This window comes from Trachemys scripta, chromosome 5, assembly GCF_013100865.1.
Source record: "Trachemys scripta elegans isolate TJP31775 chromosome 5, CAS_Tse_1.0, whole genome shotgun sequence".
NCBI classification, from domain to species: domain Eukaryota; kingdom Metazoa; phylum Chordata; order Testudines; family Emydidae; genus Trachemys; species Trachemys scripta.
Genome location: NC_048302.1, coordinates 60389746 through 60417651, shown reverse-complemented (window position 1 = coordinate 60417651; position 27906 = coordinate 60389746). Strand labels below are relative to the sequence as shown.

Here is a 27906-nt window from a genome sequence, read left to right as displayed (position 1 = left end):
TGAGGAATACAGGTTAGGCAACAGTACTGCAGAGAAGGACATGGGGGTTTTAGAGCATGATAAATTGTATGCAACAATTCTGTGCATTCTCAGAAAATGTAAATACTGTAGGACCCATACTGGAGAACTTGGGTCCATGGAAGCAAGGAAGATCACTCTCTGAAACATGCTGACCCTGGAGAAACCCATCCAACAGATAGGATAGAGCTTCTGCCTACCTTGAGGGGCTTGAGAGGCTTCTGCTGAAGGTAGGGTGACCATAGGGAGGAGCTGGCTATGCTGATTTGTGTTTTCCACCCTCCAGAAAATGCCTGGGGAAAAGCAGCACAAGTTAATAGAGACTGGAGTGGTGCTAACTTAAGTTGCTTCACTCTGTGAAGCAGAACCTCTACTTTAGAGACAGTTCCGAGGGCAATGGTAACAGGGGAAGTCCCTGCAAATATGGTTCCTCCAGGCCTGAATTGGAGCTGGTGAGGCTGGTCAGCAGAGTAGAAAGGCAAGGGGCAACTGTTTGGATGTCCCTTATGTTCTGCGGTTTCCCCTCTTCTACCTCCTTCTTCTCCTCACCCCCGTGTCCTCTGTGGAAGAATTAATAGGAAGCTATGGGGTGAAATCATCCAAATTAACAGCAAAACTTTGTTGACTTCAGTGGAGTCAGGATTTCAAATCTGCAGCTGAAATCTGCAGCATTTCCTTTGCTTTGCATGAGTTCTCCACAAAAGCAAACTGTGCCCTAGAAAAACAACGAGAAGTCCGGTGGCACCTTAAAGACTAACAGTTTTATTTGGGCATAAGCTTTTGTGGATACAAAAAACACTTTTTCAGATGCATGGAGTGAAAATTACAGATGCAGGCATTATTATACTGACACATGAAGAGAAGCGAGTTACCTAACAAGTGGAGAACCAGTGTTAACAGGGTCAATTCAATCAGGGTGGATGTGGTCCACTCCCAATAACTGATGAGGAGGTATCAATGCCAGGAGAGGGAAAGTTGTTTTTGTAGTGAGCCAGCCACTCCCAGTCCCTATTCAAGCCCAAATTAATGGTGTTAAATTTGCAAATGAATTTTAGTTCTGCAGTTTCTCTTTGAAGTCTGTTTTTTGAAGTTTTTTTGTTCAAGTATGGCTACTTTTAAATCTGTTATAGATTGTCCAGGGAGATTGAAGTGTTTTCCTACTGGCTTTCGTATGCTACTATTCCTGATGTCTTATTTGTGTCCATTTATTCTTTTGCCCTAGGAGATTCCCATCTCAGTTATATGGGTTTAACATGGTAGAAATTTAACTGATCTCAGTAATTACTTGTGATTTACACCACAGTAAGTAATGTCAGAATCAGGTCCTAGATAGGCTTATGAAATATTAATAAGAGCATACAGGCTTTTTCTATTCAGTACTGATAAGTCCTCAAAGCACTGGATGCATCACATTTTCATAAGGCACATTAGAAAAGGTGTAAAGGAAAGCAATGTGATACAAGCTTTGAAAAATATAACCTGTAAGGGACAGTTCAAGAGAACCACCCATGTTTCGTCTAGAGAAAAGAACCTACCTACAAATATATTCAGGGTGTTATAAAGACAGCTCAATTACAATCATTAGTTAAAATGAATCGGACTTGAAGTAATGGACTTAATGCCAATGGTGAAAAAGTGAGTAAAGCTCTAGAACTGAAGGAAAATTTATTTTGAACTATTGAAGAAGCTACCAAGGGAGGATGTGGAATTACCTTCACTGAAGGTATTCAAGGCTAAACATGTCATTCATCTATCAGAAATGGCTTAGGGATAAGATAATTAGATTTGCCCTGCTACAGTGAACAGTGCAGGGATGAAAACAGTAAGCTAAATATTCCTTCCAACCCTATGATTCTATGCTAGTTGTAACTACTGATATGTAATAAATTCTACATTTGAAATTCATACCTTAATAATGAATATTTACCTCTGATAGTGCTTTCCATCAGAGCACTTTTAATAGGTCTCTATGTATCATAATGATCCTTTTATAAATAGGAAAACTGAAGCACAAAAAGGTAAAGTGACTTGTTCAAGGTTACACAGCAATTGAATAGCACAGCTACATACAAAATCCATTTCTTTGGACTCCCTTGACCCCTCTCCCACAAAGGGTAACCTTATAGAGAAATTACACTTTGTCATAACTAAAGAACTTAATTCAAAACAAAGCCATACCAACATGTTGCAAATAAATATGTGTGTGCATACTGAGCACTGAAACCATTTATTTGTCTCAGCAAGACAAATTGTGTCATGACAGGTTAAATTTTATTTTGGAATATCTGCTAACACCTTTGCCAGAATTTTGCAAGAGTGCCATTTTTTCCAGTTGTGCAAAAATATAGTGCATTTTCCTGAGATCAGGAGATGAAGCAGAAGTGAATCTCTTTCTTGGAGTAAAACCTTTAAAATAATCACCATAGTTGTGTCATGATGTAGAATACTCTATCATTCTAGAAAAGGCACAATTTTCTAACCATCAATAGCTGATCAGCTTTATGTATAAGTTCTGTGCAGTGTGTCAAAGTGAGGTCCTACAAGACATGCAAAGTTAATGGAGAGTAGGGTCAAGACAATGACCACACCGCACCTTATCTCTAAGGGGTAGAGAGGCATGGACATTGCTGTAGACTTAGAACAGGTCAGCATGGGGATGCTGACTCATCCCTCAGGTGACCAGAGGAGGGGCAGATTATATGTGCAAGGTGCAAGCCAGGCAGAGCAGCAAGGACTCCAGCTCTCCAATCTGCATGGCGCTGCATGGGAACAGGACTGTAGCAGGCAGGTTGTGGGAGAAGGTGAGAGAGATCAGGTTTCAGGCTTTGATTCAAATCATAGCAAGTGGGTGAGATTGGGAGCAGGGGATTCCCCCTGTCGGCTAGGCATAGCAGCAGTGCTAGAACGGGGATGGGGGTCCTTGCCTCTTGGACAAGGGGCTGGAAACTTGACTGGGGCTGGCAGATCTCAGGGTAGTCTGTCTGTTTATCAAAGGATAAACTGAGGTGGATCAACTGAGGTGGATCCAGGGAAAACAAATGCCTGTGGGTGAGCTGGCTGCATTTGCAGGTGGCACAGGCAGGAGAGAATTGATTCAAGTGGCCTGGATCTGGGTAACCATTCAGCCTACTGACAAACATAAGGACAGATAGGCGATTGGAGATGGTTGAGGATGCCAGTCATCGGGGTACGAAAGACACCATGTACTGCAGCACACATTCCTCTGTAACATGTGTTGGTGACCAGCCTTCCAGATCCTGAAATTGCACAAAAATCAGTAAAATCTCTCATAGCTCTGCAATGCCTGCAAAGCCACTGACCTCTATGTTCCAGTGAAAACCATCATACCCCAAGGTTCCATAGTGCTAAAACTTAGAAGCATCCACTTGGGTTACTTGCTGGCTTCTGGTGGCAGCTCCCAAAATCCATCCATCTGAAAACAAGACAATGCATCTGCATCAAAACAGTTCCCGGGGTTGATAATAGCATTTTAGAATTGAAAAAGGTACGGAAAAGGTACAGAAAATGGCAACCAAAATGATTATGATATCCATATGAGGAGAGATTAAAAAGACTGGGACTTTTCAGCTTGGAAAAGAGACGACTAGGAGGGGGTATAATCGAGGTCTAGAAAATTGTTAATGGTGTGGAGATAAAAGTGTTATTTACTCCTTCACATAATGCAAGAACTAGGGGTCACCCAATGAAATTAATAGGCAGCAGTTTTAAAACAAACAAAAGGAAGTACTACTTCACACAACACAGTGAACCTGTGAAACTCATTGTCAGGAGATGTTGTGAAGGCCAAAACTATAATGGAGTTCAAAACATTTTAGATAACTTCATGGAAGATAGGTCCATCAATGGCTATTAGCCAAGATGATCAGGCATGCAGTCCCATGCTCTGGGTATCCCTAGCCTCTTTTGGCCAGAAGCTGGGAGTGGACAACAGGGGATGTATCATTCGATGTTCTGTTCTGTTCATTCTCTCCGAATTACTCGGCATTGGCCACTGTCGGAAGACAGGATACTGGGCTAGATGGACCATTGGTCTGACCCACTATCGACATTCTTATGTTCTTGGTATCTAAGTCCTATAAGGATTCTTCTGGAAGGGCTTTGGAATTGTGGGATATGCCCTGGGAAGGGCCAGCAGTTATTTTAAATTTGTGCACATCAAAGACTGATCAAGGAGGCTGCGGTAAATCTATACACCTACAGGAAGGGGGCAAGCCTGGGGTCTGCCCAGTGGAGGCTTTCAGGGCATACATGGCAATAAGACCAGGGAAGAATGGGCCCCTCCCTATGCACAGTGACAGGAGTCCTCTCACAGCACATCAGTTGGTTACATGTTGAGATGGGGACTGACAAGACTGGGGCTCCCAGCACATGAACTTGATTCCTACTCATTCAGGACTGCTGCAGCAATGGCAGATCTGGGTATGGGGGCTAGGGCAATTCAGGCAACTGACTGTTGGCATTCTGAAGTGTACAGACCATAAATGAGACCTCCACATGGGGAAACCCGTGTTAATTTTCCATTGTGTTTTCATTCCAGGTGCAGGAAGATGGGCCAGGCAGATGGTGGTGTAAATCTGTGGGCACAGTATTGTTTACTGGGTGTATAGGCAGGCTTCCAGATTGTCTGAGGGTTCACAACTGGGGCTCGGTGATGAAGCAGTCCTGAGATGGCATGTTATGGGACCAGCTGATGCCCCTTCTGTACACCGTGGGGGCCCATGAGTGGGTATCAGATATAATTGTGGTGGACCTTGGGGAAAATAATTTGGGAAGGTGTAAAGCGGTAGCCTTAATGCATAGTCCCTCTTAGTTCTTGGAACTTTTCCCAGGTATAAAAATTGTATTCACATGCTGAAAGGTGAGGTGAGAGCTGTGAAGACCTCTCTGGTTGACAAAGCTAGGAGGTATGTGAAGAAGGAGGTGGCCAAATTCATAGGGGGTCATAGAAAGTTGGTAATTTCACAACCAACATAGCATATGGGGCACCAGAATTATTCAGGGAGGATAAGGTTCATCCTTGGAGGCTGACATGTTTTTGGTTGATATTAAAGGGGACATTAGGAAGTGTCTGGGAACCGAGCTTGATATGGTAGGGTTACCATCTGTCCATATTTCCCCGGACATGTCTGACTTTTTTGTCTTTAAATAGCCGTCTGGGAGGAATTGGTAATAAGGTTAAAAGGTCTGGGATGTTTCCCCCTCCCTCCCTTCCATGCAGAGTGCGCCGTGGCTGATTGGGTGGCTGGGCCTGATTAAGCTGTTCCCATTGGCCTCCAGCAGCCAGAGCCCCTCCCCTGCTGCCTGCAGCCCGACAGAGTGTTTTGCCTCCACGTGGAGCCAGCATCTGACCAGCATGGGCATGGTAAGGGGAGTCCCGGGGGACAGTCAGGGAGTAGAGTTGGATGGGTCGGGAGATCTGGGGGGGGGCCCTGTCAGGGGGCGGGGGTGTGGAAAGGGATCGGAGCAGTTGGGACAGGTAGCACGGGGGAAGGTTGGATGGGTCGGGTGTTCTGGGTATCCTGTCAGGGGGTGGGGAGTGGTTGGATGGGGTGTGGGAGTCCCGGGGGGGGGTCTGTTTAGGGGTGGGGGTGTGAATATGGGGTGGGGGTGTGGATAAGGGTCAGGGCAGTCAGGGGACAGGTAAGGTCCTGGGGGGCAGTTAGGGTGGGGGGTTCTCAGGAGGGGGCAGTCAGGGGACAAGAAGCAGGGCGGGTTGGAGGTTCTGAGGGGGGCAGTCAGGGGGGTGCGAAGTGGGAGGGAGTGGATGGGGCAGGGTGGGGGTGGGGCTAGAGCGGGGCTCCCCGCCCCCCCCGTGTCCTCTTTTTTGATTGGGGAAATATGGTAACCCTAGGGTATGGGAAAGGGTGGGAGAGGGAGCCAAGCTAATTGCTAGTTCCTTCTTGAGGTGGATATCCAGGGCAGGCGCTCCATAGGAAAGGGATACAGTTATTGGATAAATAGTGTGTTAAAGGAATGGAAAACATGCACTGTACGCTTATCCACCACATGCTCCCAGACTGTTAGTAATAAATTTGTGGCCTAATCCAGAGCCAGTGTCTCCTATACTGCTTCTGGTTTAGCTGGACAATTACTGTGTACTTCCATTCACCTGAATAGCATAAAATCATAGAACTGGAAGGGACCTTAAGAGGTCATCTAGTCCAGTCCCCTAGGGGGACATGGCGGGGGTCATTTTATATGGATAAATTCAGAGTTCTGATAATCAAGAGGGCATTGAATAAGCAGCAGGGGTAGGGGAGTAAATTGTCAGATTACCACTTTAATAAAATACATTAAGGAATGCACATTTATTGAAAAGTAGATGACAAAATAATCAGGTTGCCAGGGAATGCTAGCTCACACAAAGCACACTGAATACAGAATCATAGGCAGTCCCAGTAATCAGCTACAATACAGCAAAGAGCTCTGTTATAGCAGCCTGCTTTTTAGTACAATGTAATTTTTCTACTGCCACTATGTGTAACTTCCAGAGGAGCAAGATGTGCAGGTAATCACTATGTTGACTCTCCAGCCAGAGTAAACACTGGCTAAATGCAGCATCTGCTTCAGAGGTAGCAGGTGCCTGATCCAAAGGCGCTTCTACCTTTGACTCCTCATTGTCCTCTTCAACTGTGTCCATGAGCGTCATCTTTTTCTGGGCAATGTTAATAATATCTTTGTCCAACAGCTCACCACAACCCTCATTCTGAGCCTCACAATTCATCCATTCCCGGCTGGCCTCAGGTTCCAAATCTGTCTGCTCAGAAGTTGCATGCAGCTCATTTGTTGCCTCAGTTTCCTGGGATACTGTATCTGGCTCAGGTTTGGATTTATGTAGGACCTCTGATTTTTCCAGAAAATCTGGCTATTGTTTCCTGCCAAACCTTAGACCACAATTCAGCCAATAAGTAAGAGGCATCTTTTATAATAGCTTCTTAATTGAATCTATCAAAGTCAGCTGCTCATTTTCCTCGTCAAGGACATTAGTAAACAGTTTAGCAGTGTACACACATTTAAGAGTTGATAGAATTCCCTGTTCCCATAGGATGGAATTTTGAGGTTGTGTTGGCAGGCAAAAAATGAACACCGGACACCACCACTGATGGAAGTGGTCTGATAAGAATCAGGGTAGGCATCTGCATTGTCTTTAATGAGACTAGCATGCTGCATGAAGTTTAATGACCACAAATGCATTTGGACAGCTGGCACACATTTTGAAATGTAGTTTCGATTACGATCAATGGAAAGATAAGCTTAATGGCAGGTTAACAAACAATGACAACTTTCTTTCAGTCAGCCACACAGACATGTCTCAATCACAGCTAGAGAAAGTATTCTCCATTGCTTGTTTCCAACTGTTAAACAGGGTTGCTAGGTACTATTGAAGAGTTGTTTCATTTCACACAGAGATGAAATAGTGATGGGTCAAACAAGCTCCAGTCACAGACCAAGACTCCATTGTGCTAGGTGCTCTACAAACACACAAAGAGATAGACTATAAGCTCCTAAGTGCGGGGGCTAAGTATAAGGGTATGTCTACACTACGGGATTAATCCGAATTTATATAATTCGAATTTTGGAAACGGATTGTATGCAGTCGAATGTATGCGGCCACACTAAGCACATTAATTTGGCAGTGTGCGTCCATGTACCGGGGCTAGCGTCGATTTCTGGAGCGTTGCACTGTGGGTAGCTATCCCATAGTTCCCGCAGTCACTCCTGCCCATTGGAATTCTGGGTTGAGATCCCAGTGCCTGATGGGGCAAAAAACATTGTCGCAGGTGGTTCTGGCGATCGTTACTGACTCGCTCAGACCTCAGCTAAACCAATATCCCCATTGTTATTTCTGCTTGCTGTGTGCTCCACAATCTCTGTGAAAGTAAGGGGGAGACCTTTATGGCGGGGTGGGAGGCTGAGGCAAATCACCTGGCTGCTGATTACGCGCAGCCAGACACCAGGGCGATTAGAAGAGCACACCAGGAAGCTCTGTGCATCAGAGAAGCTTTGAAAACCAGTTTCATGACTGGCCAGGCGACAGTGTGAAATTTCTGTTTGTTTCTCCTTCATGAAAACCCGCCCCCTTTATTGACTCATTCTCTGTAAGGAACCCACCCTCCCCCTTCCCCCAGCTTGCTTTCAAAGGAAATAAAGTCACTATCATTTATTCTTTATTAATTGATTATAAAAAGAGGGAGAGAACCCAGGTGGGGTTTGGGAGGAGGATTAGCGGGAAGGAAAAGGCCACTAAAAAAAGGTTAAAAAAATGACAGCCTTTTGCTTGGGCTGTCCACTGGGGTGGAATGGGAGAGTGTACGGAGCCTCCCCATCCCCCCCCCCGCCCCGCGTTCTTACACATCTGGGTGAGGAGGCTATGGAACATGGTGAGGGGAGAGGGGGTTATACAGGGGCTGTAGCAGTACTCTGTTATCCTGCTGCTGTTCCTGAAGCTCCACCAGACGCTGGAGCATGTCTGTTTGCTCACGCAGCAGCCCCAGCATTGCATCCTGCCTCCTCTGATCTTCCTGCCATCACCTCTCATCTCAAGTGTCCCTCCTGGCCTCACGTTGGTCCCTCCTGGCCTCACGTTCCCTGGCTTCTTTCCTATACTTTGAAACAGTGTCCTTCCACTCATTCAGATGAGCTCTTTCACTGCAGGTGGATTCCATGATCTCTGCAAACATCTCGTCTCGCGTCTTTTTTTCCGATGCCTTATCTGAGATAGCCTTTGGGACGGAGGAGGGAGGCTTGAAGAATTTGCAGCTGCTGTAGGGAGGGAAAAAAGGAGAGAATTTTTTAAAAAGATACATTTTGCAGAACAATGCTTATACTCTTTCAAGGTGACCAACACTATTCACATTACATAGCACATGTGATTTCTGTGCAAGGTCGCATTTTGCCTCTTAATATTGAGTGCCTGTGGCTTTGCTGCTAGAGATCACAGACGCAGGTCCGGGCAACAGAATTCGGTTTGCATGCGGCCATGGTAAGCCATTGTCTTTTGGCTTCTGCGCCCTCCTTTCCCACATACCAAGCAAAGCCCATTGAGTGCTGCAGTTTTCCTGTTAACCTTCAGCAGCAGAAAACAAACTAACCCCCCCATCCAATTCTCTGGATGATCGCTTTATCCCTCCCCCCACCGCGTGGCTGCTATCAGGGAAGATACCTGCAGGAACCAAACTAACACTCCCCACCCTGCCATGAATTCTCTGGGATGATCGCTTTACCCCTCCCCCCACCACATGGCTGGTATCAGGGAAGATCCCTGCTAGCCAAACGTGAAAAGCTCTGGGCCAATTCCCCCCGCCCCGACCCGCGCTTGGCTAACTGCAGGGAAGGATTTCTTTTCAGCCACAGGCAAACAGCCCAGTAGGAAGGGCCACCTCCGTCCCCTTAATTAAATTCCCGTATTTCAACCAGGTTACCATGAGCGATATCACTCTCCTGAGGATTACACAGCGAGATAAAGAACGGATGTTCCTTGAATGCTAGCAAACACTGGGACACTGCCAGGCTTTGTCATGCAATGATACCAGATTACTTGCTGCAAGCATGGCGCAGTCAAGTGTCCTACCATGGAGGACGGAATAAGGCTGCACTGCCCAGAAACCTTGTGGCAAGGCTTTTGGAGTACCTCCAGGAGAGCTTCATGGAGATGTCCCTGGAGGATTTCCGCTCCATCCCCAGACACGTTAACAGACTTTTCCAGTAGCTGTACTGGCCGCGAATGCATCCCAAGTCCTCAGGGCAAATTAATCATTAAAAAACGCTTGCTTTTAAAACAAGTTTTATATTTTAAAAGATAAACTCACCTGAGGTCCCTTCCATGGGGTTGTGGTCTTGGATACTGGCTTGGGAGGGTACTTCAGTCAGGCTGAGAAAAAGATCCTGGCTGTTGGGGAGAACGAAGTGCTGAGTGCTCTCTGCAAGCTCCTCCTCCTCCTCCTCCTCTTCCCCGTCTGCAGAATCCTCAGAATCCACGGTCAAAGGTGGGGTAGTAGTGGTGGCCCCCCTAGAACTGCATGTAGCTCAGCGTAGAAGCGGCATGTCTGCCGCTCTGACCTGGAGCGACCGTTTGCCTCCTTTGTTTTTTGATAGGCTTGTCTGAGCTCCTTGACTTTCACATGGCACTGATCTGAGTCCCTATTGTGGCCTCTCTCCATCCCCTTGGAGATTTTTTCAAAAGTTTTGGCATTTCGTCTTTTTGAACGAAGTTCTGCTAGCACTGAATCCTCTCCCCATATAGCGATCAGATCCAGTACCTCCCGTACGGTCCATGCTGGTGCTCTTTTTCGATTATTGGCCTGCATGGTTACCTGTGCTGATGAGCTATCTGTGGTCACCTGTGCTCTCCATGCTGGAGAAACAGGAAATAAAATTCAAATGTTCTCAGGGCTTTTCCTGTCTACCTGGCCAGTGATTCCGAGTTCAGATTGCTGTCCAGAGCAGTCACAATGGTGCACTGTGGGATAGCTCCCAGAGGCCAATACCATCAAATTGTGGCCACACTAACCCTAATTCGAAATGACAATATCGATTTTGGCACTACTCCGCTCGTCGGGGTGGAGTACAGAAAATCGATTTTAAGAGCCCTTTATTTTGAAATAAATGGCTTCGTTGTGTGGACGGGTGCAGGGTTAGTTCGATTTAACGCTGCTAAATCCGAATTAAAGTCATAGTGTAGACCAGGCTCAAGACAAGAAACAAGTGGATAAACAGACAGGGGAGCACAAAGAAACAATTAGAAATACTAGTGCCTCTCAACACAGGAGATCACAAAATACTATGCGCTGATTCCTACATTGCTCAGTAATAATTCCCATTAATGAAAGCTATGATAGGAGCTTTCCCTGAGTAAGGATTTTGTCCATAACAAATACATGTTATTACCTTATCTTCAGTGCCCAATTCAACAGGAACCAGAAATAAAGACAACTAAAATGATTAGCAATTTTACAACACTAACAAATACTTGTTTTGTGAACTTTATTTAAATGTCATATCCATTTCAATTAATCAAATTCTGATAGCGCTAAATAAATAAATAAATAAATAAATAAAGGGATTTGGATTCCATACATTGAATGATTTATCCAAATGGCATCCCCTGGCCTTTCCTGACCTTTGGGGTTTTGAGAAAGATGGGACTTGAATCTGAACCAGAACCAAAACTAAAACCAGCCCTGTTTTTCCTCTACCTGACATATAATGCATACAACAGTTCACCTTATGTGATCAATAAATTCTGTATTTATGTCTGGGTAACCTGAGTAATATGAAAAAGATGAATCTTCAACTTGAGAGTGGTTAGACAGACATTTAGAAATGTTTCTCTGTAGCCTCCCAGATCAGTCGACTTCAGTAGGAACAGATCACTCACCCATGTTCATGTAATGCAGTATGCTATATAAGCTAATTTCTGATTTCTATTGTTACTGGAGAAATGGTTGTGTGTACTCTAATTATATAGCTACTTGTGTAATCAGAGTAATTTTTTTCAATAGCTACTGTCAACCAGGCCCTTGTTCATTTGTTTTAAACAAATGAATATCATGCTTATTTTAATCACTTTTTTTTATAATTGTTCAGTTGGTTTTAAATAGCTTTACAAGAGAAAAATGTTTAAATAGTCCTAATTAATAATAATGTTATGTTGTAGTAGTACCTACAAGCCAACATTGTACCAGTTTGGTACAAACATAGTAAATGTGCTGTTAACGAGATAAGTATCTGAATAATCCAACAGAGATGGCATCTAGAAAACATTTATTGCTCAGGGTTGAGATATATCTGTAACTTGAGCTCTATGGCAATGATTGCATTGTTCTCAAAATATAAAAATAGTGTTATAAATTCCCAAAATAAGGATGCATGATGGAACTCAGCACTACTATAGCTGTAAAAGCAAATAATAAATTATCAGAGAGACAAGCACATTATTTCCATTTTGGCATGGATTTCGATGCATGTGAAAACAAAGGTCATTTAGTTAATGCTTCTGTAATAGAACCATTTCTCAGAGTGTTTGCCTATGGATCCACATTTCTCCCACATGAGAACATGTTTTTTGACTAATAGAAATAGCTACATTTGCTGACTTAGTCTGTTACTGTTTTACCTTATAACAGCAAAAATACATAATTATTTTTTATTTATCCAGCACTTGTCCTGGGCTGTAGACATGACATATAATTTAAAACATGAAATAACTAGTCAAAAAAGGAAGCCATTTGTGTGAAAATGTCTTTTTCGTGCCAATCAAAAAGCGTTTTAAGTTCCAATATTTTCAACCTGCAGTAAAGCTGGTCAAAATGTTTTTTGTAAAAATGTTTGCAAAACACATTAGCTCTTTCTTGCCAAAGTATTAAAAATTCAAATTATTTTTTAGCCAGATGCAATAAGAACTGTTCTAAAATTAAAAAGTCAGTCCACTGCTTCAGTTATAACAGTAAACCACCAGATGCCAAAACTCCACTCATTCAAAACCAGGGCATAGAACTCCAGTGAAAGGTTTAGTCCCACTAGCCCAAAAGCCCATGAACAAAGGTGAGCTTTGAAGCATGTCCAGAAAGTTAAATACAGGCTTTGGCTGATGAAGAAAGGGGACGTGAATTACTGAGAACAGGTCCCCCCACAGAAAACATCCTGCCAATAGCTCTCTCTCAAGTTGGCTTCTGATCAGATGCATCCTCTGATCACAATTTGCAACAGAAACATATATAGTGAAGACAATGAACAGAATGATGAGTTCATTTTTAAGAGTACTGGAAACATGCCAGTATGAGTTCTGTGAAGAATAATCACAGGGAACTCAAAGACACATAAAACTTGCTTGGTTTAGAGTTTCATTACAAACTGGGAATTCAACCCACATTAATTGGACTACTCACACAATTTGTGTGAACCTGGACCATGCAGAAATTGCATGGCTTCGGTGTGAAACTGGGCAAAATTTACATTTTGCTTTGAGTTCAATTGAATCCAAACTCAAAAGTGTAATTCAGTGAACAGAAAGCTAAGTAGGTCAAAGCTAACGAAAATGTGTAAAACTACAGACTTTTTCACAGCCACAATAGCACTTCTTTTACAGCTAAACTGAGATTTGAGAAGAAGCTGTCTGAGGCCTTGTCTATGAGGCAATTGTACTAATTTAATTAACTTGGTTTATAAATGGATTTGGTTAAATTGTCACAACCCTATTGTGTGGACAATCTTATTTCAGTTTCAGAAAGAGTGTCTTATATGGACTTCATAGATGCTGAAACTAGGGGTGCTGCTGCACTCCCTGGTTTGAAGTAGTAATAACAACCCAAATACATGGTTTCTACCTTCAGCACTCTGACTATAAAAATTATTCCAGCACTGCCGACTGACTTGGCTAAAGTTGGTAAAGAATCAATTTAAACCAAATTCATATGAGAAACTTAAATTGCAACGGAAGTGTCTATATAAGAGTATTGCACAGATTTAACATCAGTTTCTAAACTGATTTAGTTAATTGATACAATTTTCTCATGTAGACAAGGCCTGAATAACAAGCAACAGTGAAACTGGAGTGTATTTGTTATGCTATACAAAGCACATGGGATCTTTTATAGAGGAGAAGGCAAATACGCCGCATTTATTGAAAATACAACAGTTAGCATATGCTTTTCAGTCACACACACACACACACACACACACACACACAGTCCTGCCAGTTGATGTTACCAGTCTGTTGTAGCTTGAGTCAATCTAATGGCCAGTTAGATTGAGCACGAGTGAGGAGCTGGGCTCTGTCAGTCGTGATCCGATGCTCCGAGGCTTTGCAAGACTGAACCCAGAGTTCCATGGCAAAACACCCCAGCTTTATAGTTTTAAATCCCCACTTGAGTCCATGCATTTTGCAATGTCATCCTGTAATCATTAGTCCTTATGTGGTGTTAATCTTGGGGTTTTCTGCTGTTATCATTTGATGGTTATTTTGGGCTTCCCATCATTATCTCATATTTGTTGTCTTGCCTTCAGGGGTGCCTGCCTCACCTCTGAGGTCATCAATGCTGCTAACATGTTTAGCATTTGATACAATTATGTTTTCTGATTGTCTCCTGGTCTTTCCAAGTCTCTTACTTTTTCTTGACCATCTGGACATTTGTGATGGCTTTCACACCTTATCTTTTCCTGATGCATGCATTCCTCATTCACACAAACAATCTCTTACAGAAACCTTCAAAGGTATACAGACAGCAGTATTTTATATTCAGCAGAATGCATTGTAAATCAAGCCTTGCTAAATCTTATAACTAAAACAATTCACATTGGGGCTTCAGGATACAATACAAGATCCTGTCTCTTACTTACTAAACCTTAAAACAAAGAAATGTATATTTAACTAGAGTTCCTAATTTGTAATACATTTAGGAAACCATAGTATACATTATAACTTATCCTAAAACAAAAGGGTGACCATAATCAGTCATAAGGATTGTTCTGGTCTGTCATTCCTTTCTGCTATTCAAAAAGGATGGCTGGCAGGATGAAATTAAATCATACATTAATTCTCATAGTACAATTATAAAATCCTGCTCCTACATATTTTTCCGTATAAAACGAAGAAATATATGGATCCAGATTCTTCTGTGTCTGGCATTTTGTGCAGTCACCTCAGCAAAGTGTGTACAATATGGCAGTCAAATCCTATGAAATCAAAATGGCAAGATTTTACACACACTTTGAACTTACTTTTCACAGGTGGAAAAGAAGAGACAAGGTACAAGATAGCAGAGAATTAGAGTCATGCTACCAAGAAATAAATATCAATTTCCCAGTTATGGTAAAAAGACTTTCTAAAATAACTACCTAGACACAGGAAGAGGATGATTTACTTGCCAACCAGAGAGCTTCAACAGATTAGAACAATTCACAATATCACTGTACTCATTTGCCTGGAGTAATAGTTTAAAGATAGAGCAGAATCAAATATATCCCTAAGGTTTAGAGGACCCTGTTTGTATTGGTTATAACCCTCTAAGAAAAGGGGACTCCAAACAATTTTTCAAGGCTGATACAATGCCAACCCACTAATTTGCATTAAGGTCAAGCTATCATCCATTCTTGAACACTTTGCTTAATCCCACATTGACTCTAAGAGAGTGTCTGCCTGCCAAAGAAACATTTAAAAAACACTAAGCGTGTATTGTCTGCATGCTAATGGTATCTAAGACCTTAAGGGGATATAATATCTGCTAATGCAATTGTGCAGACACAGAACACTACAAGGTCAAGAATTTATTTGCAGTCTTTGGAAGATAAAGCAATAGTTAACTAACAATAATAGGATTTGTTAAAGGGCAACTGATCTGCTGTAGAAACATTATAATATGAATAAATGCAGTAGGTGAAGCCTAATGAATAAGCAAATTATTCCAGTGAAATCAGTAGCATTAAATGCAGAAGGAACTTCAGAAAATAATGTGGAAATATCACTTCAGAACATCTTAAAGTGCCATCAACAATATATAATGATGTAATTGCAAAGTGATTTAAACTTGGATGCATATTTAAGAAGACAAGTATTATTCAAAGCTGAGATCAAGAAGTGCAACTTGTTCACAGATCTTGGATATAAATACTTCTAGAGAGGAGTTTGGAGAGGCTCAGTTAACACAGCAAAAGATTCTTTTAAAATAGACAAAATAGCAGATTTAAAGGTCAAGGACACAACCTACAACAGTCAGAGAAGTAATATTTATGTTAATGAAAACAGAAAGCTCAAGGAGACACACTCAGATATGATGGTGACAAGCATGATATAGATACCTAGACAGATATATAAACATTTCAGTTTTATTTTTAAAGAGTGTTGCATCAGAGGTGACTTTTTTATTGTAAAACTTGAGGTGTAGAAAAGATTGCAGCCCAGCATGTTTATATTTCCTTCATTAATAAACCAGAATCTTTAACTCACCTTTTGTGTTTGAGATTAATGGTCATGCACTCCCCCATTAATATGCTGGCTATGTCTTCATGTGGAACTAGCAGTGGGATTCCCAGCTTGAATAAACTTATTGGTGTTAGGTCTCATCAAGCTAGCATGCTAACAATAGTACTGTAGTGTGAGCAGCAGTGAGCACCAGCACAGGCTAGCCACCTTATGTAAATTCATTTTTTTAAGACGCATTATAAAATGCATTTTAAAAAAGGAGCAATCTTTTATAACTATCTCATCAGAGTTTGCTTGCCTACTCATGCGTGGCCTTGAGATGAAATGAGTTGTTAAAGCAAAATCCATTCTGCCCATCTCTGGTGGCTGTCCTGGTGGAATCTAAAGATTCCATAATACCTTTATAAAAGAATAAAGAACAAAGTCTGGCCAGCAGTCCCTCTCAGTAAAACAGGTGCTAAGGTCCAAAGGCGCATATATAATGTATACCGTTGAGTGCATGATACACATTTACAGGCATGGGGCCTGATCAGGGCCGGCTCCAGGCACCAGCTTGTCAAGCAGGTGCTTGGGGTGGCCACTCTGGAGAGGGGCGGTAGGTCCAGCGATTCGGCAGCAATTTGGTGGACGGTCCCTCACTCCCGCTCGGAGAGAAGGACCTTCTGCCGAATTGCCGCCGCAGATCGTGATCGCGGCTTTTTTTTTTTTTTTTTTTTTTGGCTGCTTGGGGCGGCCAAAACCCTGGCGCCAGCCCTGGGCCTGATCCAGCTCCCTCTGAGATATATGCAAAGACTCCAGCTAGCTTAAACAGGTATGGAGCTGACTAATAGTTGCTGCAAAGTACTGAGCTCCACTGTACTTTTGTACTGGGATTCTGTCTACAGTACTACTCATGGTACAGCAACATGATACTATAAACAAGAAAGCTCCTAAGTTAAATGAAAGTTTTCTCCCAGAGAGGGAGCACCAATTTCCCTCTCTCACTACTCCACTCTACAGCCTTTGTATCTTGACATGTCTCATTCCAGCTGAGGATGGTCACAGGACTTCCTGCAAATGCCATCAGTGTCAGATAAATTGTTTGAAATCAAATTAGGGAAATTCTCCTTACCCAGTAATTGAACATGCTAGGCCACATTCATCCCTGGTATTCTACTAGACATACAATTTTAATGTCCACCGATTCCAGTGGGCTTACACCACTGGGTTTCTACCAGGCCTGAGTTTGCCTTTGTCTCAGCGGTAGTTCCACCACCTGCATACCTGAGAGTGTGTGACATTTCATGGATATGGTGATATAACCACAAAGATGTGACATCACATATTTGCAGGGACTGTTAAAGGCTACTAGCCATAGCTGGCTCATTTTTCCAAGATGAGGGGTTATTATTCCCATTTTACAGCTGGGAAAATGAGGCACAGAGACATTATTGCCAAAGGTTTACAGTTTTTGGATGCCCAATTTGTGACTACTGGGATCTGATTGTATCATAATTCATATGCACAAACCCTGACGGAGCTCTCATAAGCATTTTTTAGGCCCAGGTGCTCCTTACTTAACTAACAGCAGCCCAACTATTTAGGCAATTAACTATCCACAAGTGGATAGTTGTCTCACTCTCCTTAGCAGACCCTGTCACAGATAGGCTGGGTGCCTGACCCTCTCAGGGGCCATCCAGCCCCCTCTGACAAGGTGCTTCCATTTCCTGGTTGGTGCAGTGGGGGAGGGCATGGCAATGGTTCCTCCTTCACACTGCCCTTCCTCTTCTCCATTGGTGACATTAGTATGGAGCAGCTGGCCCCTATGCAGGGGTGCAAAGAGGATAAAAGGCTCCCTCCCTGTGCCCTCCTCCCTCAACATATTGTGTCTTGCATGGGGGAACATAAGTGGGCCTAAGGAGTTGGGAGGCCAAAGGAAGTGCTGTAAAGGAAACTGGCTTCACAGGCGCACCCAGAGGAATGGCTACCCACATCACATACAACAATGTGGGAGGGGAAGCAGGCTCTGCAGGGTCCGTATATTCATCCATCATGCAGCTGGGCATCAGGGGTGGGGATTCAGCAGAGCCAAGCCCTCTGCCCCCCTCAATGCATTAACCAATGTACCTGTGCTGGCACACCAGCACCACGCTGGGTATAGACCTGGTGCAATTTGCTCCCTCCTTGGAGCAATGGGCGGAAACTGTGACTCAGTTACAGTCTCATTCACAGGCTTCTCCAAGGGCAGCACACCACCATGCTGCCCCTGGTTTGGGCCTTGTAGCAAAGCCATGATTCGGCTTTATATTATTTCCACTTTCTGACACTGTTGTTTAAAGTGCAATGGTGCCTCAATCACCTTGCCCATGGTTCTGGATAAGTCATCTTTTAGATGAGTCCTCCAGACTGCAAGGTTCAGATCACTTCTGGTCATTAAAAGTTCCCTGGCCCTTTTGGAAAGAGTAGAAGTGTTATTTCCCCTAATATTCTGGTCATACTCTAGCTTGGGTAATTATACTGTACTCAACTAAGTTTTCTCCTGTGATTTCAATTGGACACCCGAGCCTTCTTTACATTGAAAATGTTGGGTAGTGCTTCTGTGTTCCATTAAGCATCCATTCTTTAAACAAACATATGGCTCTTCTGGTTCTTCTGACATTTTGCAAATTCTTCCTGGGACTGAGACTTTGTGCAGTATGTTATGTTTCAGTTAAGACATTTGGAAAGTAGGAGAAAACTGAAAGTGGGCATCAACACCGCAATCTATAATTATTACACCTTTATCTGAATAATAATTAGACCAGCTATTGGTACCAAATAATGCATGTAATATAAATAAATGCTAACATCAGTGAATTTATAAGTGTTTCATCAGCATAAGTGCCACCAGTTAAGAGTTCTTAAAGAAAATTCAAAGCAGTCATCGATTTAGTTAGGGTGAGCATTGATCACGTCAAAATTAAACTGAATGTATTATAATGTGTTATCAGGACATTGACTACGATTAAATCTGTATCTTATAAGCCTTTGTGCCAGGGACAACATGAGAAACTGTAGCCTGTCCATTATGGAGGTATGGTAATTCCCTGGGGAAAAAACATATATAGGAGGTTAAAAAAAAAATTATATGTTGAATGAAAAAAACATGAGTTAAAAGGCCTTCTGTTATTGAATTCTAAGTTTGGACTGATGGCTATGCAGGACTCAGATACTGCAGAAAATACTTACTGCCAGATTTTGCTTCCCACATATGTTCTGAGCAGTAACTTACTCCATGAGAGGTCTCACTGATTTGAATGGGATGATTTCTCAGAGCAAGATACTACTCAATGTGAGCAAGGTGTCAGAATCAGGTTCTAAGTGCAGGAGATCATAAGACAAACTTTAAACAATGTATCTTACACCAGTTACGTTTATCTTGGATACCAAGTCACATTTCTGCATATAGATTTCCACACTATTAGAGAGAATTTCTACAGATTTTTGCCTATTGAGAATCTGGCCCACTGATTTTTGCTCAGAGAAACATTGAGAAAATCATATTCAATCATTTTCCTTGGGAAGGAGATGGAAGAATTGGCAGACAAATTGTGCTTACTGAATATTGCTGCAGTATATGGCTTTCTTAAGGCAACACCCTCAGCGAGCTGCACAAAGTACTGAAACAATCTTGCTGGTAAGACAGCATTTTTCCTGTTTCCATGTCAGTTGGTCACCATTTAAAAAAAAAATCCACATTTGACATCTATAGAGCATAAAATTTTGACTAGGGTATATAGGATGTCACAATCAGTCCATCAGGAAATTGATGGAAAACAAGCCAGGATTTTATTATATAAATGGTATTGTACCATATTACAGTGCAGTTCAGCTTTCACAGTTGCACTTGAATGTTGTCAGAGAAGGAGAATAAAACAAGAGAAGAAATAAGGGTAGGTTTCACACTTGGGGGAAAATCCACCACCCCCCAGCATCCAACCCCATAGCCGCAGAGATCTGGGGCGGGGAGAGAGGGAGGACACCTCCCTCCTACAACAAGGAAAGAATGACAGTAGAGCTTCTTTCTTAAGGCTTAAGTAGCCCATCAAAGTGTATTTCTAATGTGAGTGTTTTAAAATGACTTCTTACTCAGTGAACTTTCTCCCTATAATAGGATGTAAATAGAGCTAGGCAGAAAACTTCTTATCCATCCTGAGACAACTTGTTTCAATAATTTCAAAACATTTAATTTCAATTTAAACTTTTTTTTAAATCTGTTTTTTTAGTCTAAATTTACTCAAGTTTTGAAACTGAAAGTCATTGTTGGGAGGGAAGCCATGTTTAGGCCTGATACAAGGCTGCTGTGAATTTTAAGAATCTGTGCTGATAAAGTTTAGCAGCATAAGCATAAGTAGAACTGCACATCTGTAAGAAATTGCAGAAAAATCATGTTTGTGAGGAAAATAAAAGTTGAAGCGGCCACAGAGCCTGAAGAAACTGGTCTGATCTAACACAAAATATGCACTGATTGAGGTGGAGAATTGAGATGGAAATGAGAGACTAAGAACATGTCTACACTAGCAATTATGTCAGCAAAACTTGTCCCTCAGGGGCGTGGGGAAAAAACAACACATCCCTGAGCAACATGAATGCTTATACCAGCAACACTTATGTGCACAGCCCTATGTCAGCAGGAGACGCTCCCCTGCTGACACAGCTACCGCTACTCATTGAGCTGGTTTTATTATCAGCATAGAGCGGCTACACGAGTGCTCTTACAGTGGCACAACCGTATAAGTGCCATTGTAAGCTTGTAAGTGTAGACATGGCCGAATACAGATGTATAAGAAAAGATGATAAATTATAAATAAGTCCTGTGTAACAAAGGGAAGCTGAAGCGGTGAATTGTCCAACCCTGGAGGCAACTGCATGGTGAGACTGTCCTGATGAACTTTCCACTTCTGAGTAATTGATGTTAGTCTCATCTGCTGAATAAGTAAATCCGTCTATGCAAGAATAAAAAAAACTGCTTTTGTTTCCATTTTGAAAATGCCAAACAATCACAATTTTGAAACTTTTGTCTGATAATTTTTTGGGATCAGGAGATTCAAAGCCAACTCTGTTTTGCAAACAAACAATTTTTAAAATATTTGTTTACTATCTGTTTGAATGTCCTTGACTAATTAGCTCAAACAGAAGATTCATGCAACACAGTGTACAACTTTCTTGTTTCTATTCAGGGACATTTAAATTGTCTCTGCCTTATTATCAGAGCTGATGAAACTGAGCAAAGAAGAAGAAAATATCATCTTTGGTATGTCTGCTGCAGTGGGGCACTTCTGTTTTGTGACTCTGAATGGTCAGAGGATGTGGAGAGCAAGAGCCTCTCTCAAAGAATTGAAACAAACATATGCCGGTAGTATTTTTATATGCTTGTAATCATATTATAATGATTAACCATACCTCAGAGATAAAGCTGTGTTTTTCAGCCTGGACCCTCTGAAAACTTTGTATAATTACTGCTAACTCAGTTGCATTGTGGTTAAAAAGTAAATTCTGCTGGGTATTTGCCACTTTAGTGCTTCAGTAGCATGAATTCTCTTAAATGCCGATTTGTAAAATGAAAGCTTCTGCAAGTGAATTGTAAGTATTTAGCCAAACATTTTACATAATATACAGACTGCAGGCTGGTTTCTGCTCTATTTTTATATTGTATCACTTCATGTGATTATCCACAATAAGAGATTGTACCATCTGGTGGGCAGTTTGCCTAATTGTGCTATCGAGCCTGTGGTACTCATGTGTCATGTGTTGTGTGATAAGAGTGTTTACCACTGGATTTTATCTCCCTGGGTGCTAAGAGGATTGTTTTAGGTTTATATAATTTCCTTGGATTCATAAGGGCTATTGGAACAAAGACAATTATGGTGAATTCTAAATTCCTTAAGTAAAGTTGCTTATTTTCCACGTCTTTAAGTCTCCAAATAAATGCTCCGTAAATCTGGGTAAAGGGTGCATGTGCTATATCACTGCTTTTGGAAATCTTAGTGTCACTACAGAACTTATACACAAACATTGATGGTTTCCATCTCCCTGCTTTTTCTTCTTTGTTGAACTACTCTTGGAGGAAAAAAAGATTCTCCCTCTTATTACAACACTACTGTCATCTCTAAGGTCTCCTTATTCATTGTTTGGGAAAGCTCTCTCAATTTCACCGCATTTATGCTACATTTGGCTCTAACCACTGCTACTATTCATTCACTTCCATGAGCACTAAGTTTACCAAAACATTTTGAGACTGAGCTATTTACATCCAGGACACGGGAAAGAATCCAACCCACATAAGTAACGATTACAAGTTACCAGTATCACCGGATGTCTGTTCAGTAATATGCAGTCTGTGAAGTGAGATGATCTTAGTTTTGTGCCATTTGGACAAGTGCCTACCCCGCAAAACCACTATTCAAAAAATCCAATAATTGGCACCCATATTGGCAGAGTCAGCAGAGAGGGCAAAGCTTAAATAGGCAGAAAGACTATCTTCTAACCTCAGTGGTTCATCTAGGTCAAGGTTGTGCTCTGGGTACATATACATGCTTTGATTGTCAATGGAGATCAAATGCAGCACCAAACACACTAGCCTCTTAACACCTGAGTTAAGGGAGACCTCCTTTAGCCCTAGGAAGTAGAGGGCTGTATAGCCACTGGGATAGGAGTCATGATCACATGCACTAAGCTAGCGTACTATTACATATTGCTGTGGGATGCTTGTAATGCAGCTGCTGCTGCCTATACGGTACCTGTTCAGATGATCAGAGGGCTTTGATTTCCTGTTTCACTGGTAACTTACATTTTTAAGACAGAAAAATAAAGGGACCCATAAAATGTACTGTTAGGCCGCGCTTTAATTTGCAAGCATATTCGTTGTTATTATTAGAGCTGACTGGAGAAATGCTGAAGAAACATTTTTTTCGCCAGAATTTGCTGATTCATCAGAATATTTTGTGGAGACTGATTTTGGGGAAGTTCTTTAAGACACCAGGTATTATTCTAATGGAACCCTGCCTGCTGGGATGGTTCTGATGAAGATCTCCTGGTTTTCTGCCAGCTTGCTGCCTGCCCAGCTCCTCAACAGCCAGGGCTTCCAGGTCCACGGCTCTGCGGCAGTCTGCCTGGTAAGCTCCATTCCCTTTCATGGAGAATTTCAAAATTGTGGGTTTTCATTCCAAATATCAAAATTCAAATTTTCATTTTGAAATATCAAAGTGCTCTGTGAAACAGAATGATCTTTCTTTGCCCAGCTCTATTTTATATTTATATCATGGGAGTAACCAGAGGCTCCTATCAGGATCAGGTCTTATAGCATTGGTTGCTGTACAAACATATAGTAAGAGACAATACCTGCCCCAAAGAACTTGAAATCTAAAGGTACAATTGGGGCCAGTGGTGCATACCTATACAGCAGTGTAAAGGAGCATAAGCCCCTCATGAGCTACCTATGTTGCAGGGTTGCAGTCCAAGTGGGGACAACTGCCTAGGGTGGGGATGGAGAGAGCAGACCCTTGATTCTCTACACCCTCCCCCCCCCCCAAATGCACTGGTCAACACGTCTATGCCATTGCAAAGCAGGAAGTAATCTCTGCCAGGTATAGGGTAGTGCAAATTACTCTAGGAGCCAAGGGAAACCAGAGAACTGCTTGTGACTCTGGGTTAATCCACACTACAATAAGAGGCATGGCTGCAGCTCAAGTAGGTATACATGCTAATTTAATCTAGCTAGCACAGTAAAAATAGCAGTGAAGATAATGACCTAGGCACAGCCTAGGTATGCAAATACATTTCAAGGGTTTTCCAGGCAGGCTTGTATAGTCCAGATTGAAGCCTCTGCATGTCACCACATCTTCATTACTATTTTTTGTAGCCATATTAGCTAGATTAAAGCCAGTGTGAATATGCCTACATATGCTGAATCATACCTCTAGTTGCAGTGTAGACAGCCTCTGAGGCAGTCTGGTCTCCAGTCTGCTCTTGGTGAACCAAAACTATGTCCTGGCCCCTATTTAAGTCTTGTAGTAAAGACCACAGCATTACCCTGGGAAGCATTTATGAGTGCATGTTCCTGCATTTTGTCTGACTGCTTTAGTCCAGACAGAAGGATCATTATAACTTTATGTATCCTGCCTATTCACAGGAACAGAATGGGCAGAGAGAATAAAAGAATAGTATAATCAGCAAGTATGCACCTGAAATAGCAAAGAATCCTCATGCCTTAAGCTTCTTATGAACTGGTCACCTTTCTGAAAAGATGAGATTTAATGTCTATTACAGACATGGCTTTGGAAACCTGACATTTGTCTGGGTCTAGAGAAGTGAAAATAAAAATAGGATACCTTTAGGGTGGGTGGAATTTAGGCATCAAAGTTAAAAATACAAAGTTATTTGGACATTTTAAAAGAATAAGAAAAACAGAAGGATGGCTGTTCAAAGTCAACTCCTTCAAAACCAGAAAAGTCCTGAACTGAAATTGACAGCCAGCCTTATTATCGGTTGCATTAAGGAAAACTAAAATATAGAACAAAAATTGTAACATGAAAAAAAAAAAAAACACCCCCCCCCAAAAAACAAACAAACAGTAAGCTTGCCCATTGCTCACTGCCCATCTCCCTTCTCCCTACTTCAAGTTCCTTTACTTAAATTTCATATCAAACTCAAACCTTGTGTCTTGCTTTCAAGGTCCTACACATCATTCCACTCGTTTTCTTTTGCATGCCCTCATTCCTCCTCCATTTCATTGAGGGGCATCAAAGAAACTATGTCATTTGTTTCTCCCACTTCCCTCCTTCATGCTGTTTTTCATGCAGCTCCCTGTGCATGGAACAACCCAACCTTCATGTATATCTGAGAGTGACAAAAAGTAATGTTTTATAGGCTACTTCTAAGAAACTGGTCTACTTGGCATTTCTGCTCATTTCTATATCTAATTGAAAACGTCTGCAAAGGGACTAATAAAAAAACAAACAAATTCTAACATCTTCATAAATCCACCATGTTCAATGTTTTAATCCTTTTAGTCTGATTGGTATGGAGCTTACCTTGAATCTGGCATTTATACCATTAGGCTTTTTTGGTGCCCCAGGCAAACTTTCTTTGAACATTCCCCCTTGCATGTGAGTGTTATGACTTAATGACTAAGTACTTTCAATTCTACCAGTTTTAGGCAGCATAAAAGAAACAAACAGATGGCTGGGCCTGAAGCTCACTGTGGTAGAATCAGCCAACCCTGCTGCAATACGGTAAAACTTTGTAACAAATCATGTCTATCTGGTAACTTCACAGTTGTCTCTCTGGTGCACATCATGGCAATGAATTTCATGGAAATGGTGAAAACAGAACTCAGTTTTCCAGCTTCAAAAACACCCACCACTATCACTATGCTTAGAGAATGTATATTAGCCGTTAGCAATATGGGGCCTATGACACATAATTAAGAAGTTCTGCTTGTCTCTACCATACACATAATATACATCCACAATAAGAAGTTTGCTACAGTTTTACCAAAAACTCTTGGAACACAAGAACCCCAAACCTCATGGACTCGGAATAACCCAATGTAAACATGTTGAAATGTATCCTCTCCTATAATCTGTCTACTAGAAGAAGAAAACAGCAGGGCTCTTGTCTTAGTTTTGAAGGCTTATAAGGTCAACCATTGGCTTTTCCTTCCTGTGCAGCAATTGGCACAGCTTTGGAAGCACAATTTGGACAGTTGAGCCACTATTAGACATTTATTTGATCAACTGCCAGTCTCCCGACCCAGGAATGAGGACTTCATTCATTCATTCATTCTGCTCTAAAGTTATTCCACAAAAACTTTGCTACAAGAAAACTTCAATGCAAAAGATGTATCCAATGTACTGTAACAACCTTTAGAACATATAAACAGTCAAACTTGAGACCCACAGCAGTCTGAAACTGGATAATCCTTCAATATAGATTTACAGGAGAGAGAGGGAATAGCAGCATATTGTAAAATATTTGGTGGGGAACAATAATTTGGCTCAATTCACTTCTGCAGGCTGCACACAATTTAAAGCTGCATATCCACTCAGCTTAGGGTGACCATATACAAAGTATAAAAAAATCGGGACGGGGGTGGGGGGTAATAGGTGCCTATATAAGAAAAAGCCCCCAAAATTGGGACATCTGGTCACCTTAACTCTGCTATTAAGCCTACACCATGAGAAGATAATGTATTGTGAGTACTTATTACTTATTTGTATCACAGTAGCACCTAGAGGACCCAATCAGGATCAAGACCTCCTTGTACTAGGTGCTATAACAAACCCACAATAATAGACACTCCCTGTCCAAAAGCGCTTACACAACAATGAAGACAATCTAGAGAAAGAGAATGCAACATGCGAGGAGACCAAAGAGTGTGAGGATTGGTAAAACATTATATTAGTGTGGATTTTTTCCTTGGAAAGGGATATAGTTTTGTTTTGTTTTTAAAGTGGGTTCTGTGCCTTTTCAGCCAACTATGTTTTTTTCACATAAGATTAATCTGCAGACATGGAAAGGTTAGCAGGGGATGATTAGTTCCATAAATATTAATATATTTTCCACTCTTTTCTCATTGAGGGATGTTATACTTCTATTTAGAAATTTGCCTTGTGTATTTAGTTAATTTTACAATTTATTTTTAAAAGCTGCTATTGTCTTTATAGACAGACTATACTCAAATTTAAAAAAAAATTCTGACCTGTTATGAAAGGGTTTACAGCCATTCTCTTGCAGTAGATCTGTATATCAGAATACACTAAGGAAAGCAAAAAAAGCAATTATGTTCTGATTTCCTCCAAAGGATTATGATCACAAGTTGCAAGATTGCATACAATTTTTAGTCTTTATGCTATTTTCCTCACAGACTTCCTCCAGCCTGTTTTATTTTATTGGTTTCTGACTGATGCTCACAAGGACTCATGATCACTGGGTCTGTCTCTGATCTTAGGAGGGTGACACATCAAATAGGCCAAATGGGGAGCACCTTTTCTGGAACAAGAGCACTGGGCTTGCTTCATTAACAGAGGTCAGCCACCCTATGACAGCTGGACTCCCCAGTTGGACTTCATATTCCATTATGAACCATGCCCATGTGACACCACCTCCTCTCACCAAGAGGGGAGACTGTGGTACACCATGCCCAACCAGGGAACGTAGCCTATAGAGGGAATGGGAGTACAATAAACCCAAACTATCACCCCCATGAGGCACTGTGGCAACATTTCACAATAAAAATATTTCAGTTTTCAGCCAAAATATTTTAGGTTTTGGCTGAAACATTCCACCCTAAAACCAGTGTTTACTGAATGGGCTTCTTCATAAATCCTAGTCATCTTATCGGAGATTACTCTGTCTTCAGTGACCACGTTCCCTGCCCCAGAGGGATTCTTATAGGCAAACCTGGAACAGGAGATACTGGCTTAGGAGGGTTCCCCTGATGAGTCTTAGAGACCCTCCTTAGCACTGGAGTCAGAGGAGAATTGGGCAGCACACTGTTATTGGCAATGCATTGTAGCTGTCTTCAAGTCTAAATACAGTATTTATATTTTGACATAACTAAGAAAGCATTGAAATAAACATTTTATTTCTTCCTAAACTTCTTATAAGGTTCAGAGATACTATTTTTAGTGTGTAAAATATTTTACAGTAGTTCTGTTACAGCTAGGACAACAAAATGTGAATTATGAGTCTCTCTCTCCATATATATCGTAGTAATGGTTGGAGGTTAGATGCTGAGAATAGTCTGTCATTTGGATCCAGCATGCAAGGTAGAAAATATCATTGCAAGACTCCCCTTGAAACAGTGGCCCTACAGTAGGGTTACCATATTTAAACCTTAAAAAAGGAGGACACTCCACAGGGCCCCAGCCCCGCCCCTTACCCACCAATCCCGGACGGGGATTTGAGTACCAAAAAGCCAGATATGT

At 41.8% G+C, this 27906-nt stretch overlaps 1 long non-coding RNA gene across 1 annotated transcript; it reads right to left on the bottom strand.

Annotated features, from left to right (window-relative positions):
• Nucleotides 1-224: 224 nt before the first annotated feature.
• Nucleotides 225-26731, bottom strand: LOC117877642. The gene is made up of 3 exons (XR_004645776.1): nucleotides 26679-26731; nucleotides 3339-3451; nucleotides 225-311 (listed from the first exon to the last, which is right to left on the bottom strand). It is a non-coding gene; the product is annotated as an uncharacterized LOC117877642 (long non-coding RNA).
• Between the last annotated feature and the right edge of the window lie 1175 nt (nucleotides 26732-27906).